Below are 4,589 nucleotides of genomic sequence, written 5' to 3' on the forward strand. Positions count from 1 at the left end.
TGTTATTCCAATGATCTATCTTCTATTCTTTCTTCCGAAGGCATTGTGATGTTACTCTCTTCGACCCATCATCTCATTTTGTAAATATCATGTTCTTTTCCTTGCTTATCCGTTTAACAGGAGTGTTATGTCCTCTGCTCAAGTTCTTTTCATCTTATCAAGCCTTGCATTTCTTTCCAACCGGAGTGCTGTCCGAATTTGTTCTTCCTTGTTCCTTGTTTATCTCATTTCAACCAGAGTGGTTCCAATTCCTTCTTTTCCATTGTACTCGTCATTCATAGCTTTCCAACCTCCAAGGTTCAAATGGTGTTCCTTGTTTCTATTTCCTACCGTAGTGCTCTCAATTGTGTTAAACTCTGTTATGTTCTTCCTTTCAACTTTTCAACCTCTCAAGGTTCTTTTGTTTCACTCATTGGTCGAAGAAGCAACTTAGTTTTACCTCTTCTCTTCCTTTTTCGTTTCTCTCCGGTGCCATCCTAGATCTCGGGATGAGATCCTCTTGTAGTGGTGGAGTGTTGTAACGCCCCAGATGTAACTTTCCATAATTGTAACTCTAACTCTTGCCATTTCTGGCTATGTGTTGTGTTATTTCCTCCGCGGTTGGGTTTTTGTCTTTCATTTTGCATTTTGTTCATGTCATGCATCTCATCTCATCGCATCATCCGCATTCCATCCGCATGTTTTCATAAAACTCGTAGCCGTTCGCAGTTGCCCCTTCTCTCTTTGCCTCCATTGTCATTTTGTCAGGCCCCTTGTCCTTGTTGAGCTCTCTCAGACCCACATCGTGTGCGTGTCCGAAACTTACCCGAACCTGAGCTGCTCAGTCGTGACCGTTGGATTTGGATCATCCCAAACATCCCTATTACATCTGCGTTTATTTGTTGGACTTCCCCAACCTAATTATCTCGACCGTATGATCTAAATCAGAGGGTTATTATAGCCCCTAACCAAAAATCCACTTGTTATATATAGCAGACAACCCTAGACCACTAGGTTGTCCCGTCCATTCCATCCATCCCGCCGCCACCTCCTAGTCCCATCGGGATCTCACTCAGCTGATCTCCTCGTCTTCACCAACCATCCAACTATCTTCTCCCTCAGATCCAAGCCAGCCGACCAGCCTCCACGTCTCTCACAACCGCCAGCAGCCAGTCCCCTCCCTCCTAATTTCCAACGCCGGCCAATCCCCACCGAAATCGAACCAACCTGCAGCGGCGCTCGATCTCCCTCATCCCCGAGCTCCGCTTGATCCTCCCTCCTGCTCGTGCCTGACGGGCTTCCCCCGAGCACCTCACAAGCAGCAGCAACAGTCCCGAACCGGCCCAAGTGGCCTGGTGAGCAGCCCCCGGTCTATTGGGCTTCCTGTCCAGATTCGGCCCAAAGTCTATGTTTTTTAGGCTCTGCGATTTTGACTATTATCCAGGAAATACAGTTTTACAAAAAAAAACCTTGAACTTCATACATGTAAAATGCCTAGAATTTATCTAGTTTAATAATTTAGAACTGTCATCCATGTTTAAAATGTTTAAACTTGTTGTTTGTTTAATTTTGCATAAATGCCATGTTAAAATGATTTATTTCATAACTAATTAGCCGTAGCTCCGAATTTAATAAACTTTATATGTAAATGGGGTGGAATAATGCATAGATTAACATGGTGCACTTACTTTTCATGTTGAACAACTCCAAAATATGCTTTAGGGCAGAACAATACCCAATTCGAAATATGGACATGAGGATTTTCCGGAATTGTTGTTTGTTGTTCCGGCCTCATTTAAACTTGCCTAGATAGGGAGTTTTCGTATGTTTCACCTCTTGCCATGTTTAATAACATTTAGTATTGTTGTGTACCTAAACAAGAGCGAAATAAATACTCGAATGTGGTGTTTCGTCAATATGCAACTTGTTGCATATTGAGCTCCACTTAATTTGTAGTATTGTCTGTACACTTTGCCATGCCATGCCTCATTAAACCGGACATGCATCTTACTTGGTTGTGCATCGTGCCATGTTTAAGTGATGGTTGTTTACCATGTTGTTTGCTTCTTTCCGGTTTGCTTCTCTCGTTAGCTTCGGTTTCGTTCCAGAGTTGTGAGGATTCGTTCGACTACGTTCGTTTGTCTACTTCATGGACTCGTTCTTCTTCCTAGCAGAATTTTAGGCAAGATGACCATTACCCTCGATATCACTTCTATCTTTGCTTGCTAGTTGCTTCATTCTATCACTATGCTCCGCTACCTATTGTTTACCATGCCTCCCATATTGCCATGTCAAGCCTCTAACCCAGCTTCCTAGCAAGCAGTAGTTTGGCTATGTTACCGCTTTTGCTCAGCCCCTCTTATAGTGTTGTTAGTTGCAGGTGAAGTTGAAGATTCCTCCATGTTGGAACATGATTATGTTGGGATATCACAATATCTCTTATTTTAATTAATGCATCTATATACTTGGTAAAGGGTGGAAGGGTCGGCCTTATGCCTGGTGTTTTGTCCACTCTTGTCGCCTTAGTTTCTGTCATACCGGTGTTATGTTCCTTAATTTTGCATTCCTTACGCGGTCGGGTTTATGGGAACCCTTGACAGTTTGCTTTGAATAAAACTCCTCCAGCAAGGCCCAACCTTGGTTTTACATTTGCCTAAAAACCTATAACTTTCCCTTGGGTTTTCGAGAGCTTGAGGGTCATCTTTATTTTAACCCCCCCGGCCAGTGCTTCTCTAAGTGTTGGTCCAAACCGGGTAGACTGCGGAGCCACCTCGGGGAAACTTGAGGGTTGGTTTTACTCGTAGGATGTCTCATCCGGTGTGCCCTGAGAACGAGATATATGCAGCTCCTATCGGGATTTGTCGGCACAGTCGAGCGGTCTTGCTGGTCTTGTTTTACCATTGTAGAAATGTCTTGTAACCGGGATTCCGAGACTGATCGGGTCTTTCCAGGAGAAGGAATATCCTTCGTTGATCATGAGAGCTTGTGATGGGCTAAGTTGGGACACCCCTGGAGGGTATAAACTTTTGAGAGCCGTGCCCGCGGTTATCTGGCATATGGGAATTTGTTAATATCTGGTTGTAGAGAACTTGACACTTGACTTAATTAAAATGCACCAACCGCGTGTGTAGCCGTGATGGTCTCTTCTCGGCGGAGTCCGGGAAGTGCACACGGTTTGGGTTATGATTGAACGTAAGTAGTTTCAGGATCACTTCTTGATCACTTCTAGCTTCACGACCATTGCGTAGTTTCTCGTCTTACTCTTGTACTCGTATGTTAGCCACCATATTTTCTTAGCGCTTGCTACAACTCCACCTCATCACCTTATCCTACCTATAAGCTTAAATAGTCTTGATCTTGCGGGTTTTGAGATTGCTGAGTCCTCGTGACTCACAAATACTACCAAAACAGTTGCAGGTGCCGATGATACCAGTGCAGGCGATGTTACCGAACTCAAGTGGGAGTTCGACGAGGACCTTGGTTGTTACTATGTTTCGTTTCCTGATGATCAGTAGTGGAGCCCAGTTGGGACGATCGGGTATCTAGCATTTGGGGTTATCTTCTTTTCTTTTGGATTTGTCTGTAGTCGGACTATGTGTGTACCCTGAATGATGTATGAATTATATGATCTTTGTGTGAAGTGGCAATTGTAAGCCAACTCTATTTATCCCTTTCTTGTTCATTACATGGGATTGTGTGAAGATGACCCTTCTTGCGACAAAACCACAATGCGTGTATGCCTCTAAGTCATGCCTCGACACGTGGGAGATATAGCCGCATCATGGGCGTTACAAGTTGGTAATCAGAGCCATCCCCGACTTAGGAGCCCCCTGCTTGATCGAATCGCTGACGTTGTTGAGTCTACAACAAAATGTTTCGAGTCTTAGGATGATATATATCGAAGAGTGGTATTCTTTTTACTCCTCAGTCCCTTCGTCTCTCTGGTGAGGCCTCCTGACATAGATGTTTTGTCTTTCCTCTCCTCAAATTTCACTAAAAAAATTAGGATCACGCGGGTATCCTGGAATCATTCCGATAGTTTTGTGATGAGAACATTGTTCTTGGTGCCTCCTGACATTTAGGGGTTGTGGCAGTGTCCCGGGGAGTTGAGCTCCGAGGTGTTGTCATCACAATTTTATCGTTGCAGTTATGGAATACCCGAGTTTTCGCCGACATCGAAAATCTCTTTTATGCAGCTAGTGGTGAGATAACCTCGACGCCACCCAGTACTGGGGCGGGATTTCGGGAGTATTGCCATGGCTAGTATAACAGATGCTTTTCGAAGGTTGAGGTACATGATTTCCGAAGGTTTCTTGGTTATGTGTTGACAGATGGATACAGCTTGGATGTAGGGATTGTTAGTTTTGGGTGAGATATATTGCTTCCCATGTATCCCCAACACCAGATTGCATAAACAGATAGTTTTGGGAGTTTATAGGTGGGAATTCAAGTATCTCGTAGGATATCTTTCCAACAGACGCATGATATGATATGGGGTCTATCATATGTTTGTTCTGGCTTATTATGCAAGCCAATCCTTTGTTTTGTTTTGAGTTGTGGTAGTCGAGTTGCTTCAATGTCAAGTGTTGATTCCATACCTTTTCTAAACA

The sequence above is a fragment of the Triticum aestivum genome, chromosome 7B, assembly GCF_018294505.1.
Source record: "Triticum aestivum cultivar Chinese Spring chromosome 7B, IWGSC CS RefSeq v2.1, whole genome shotgun sequence".
NCBI lineage: Eukaryota > Viridiplantae > Streptophyta > Magnoliopsida > Poales > Poaceae > Triticum > Triticum aestivum.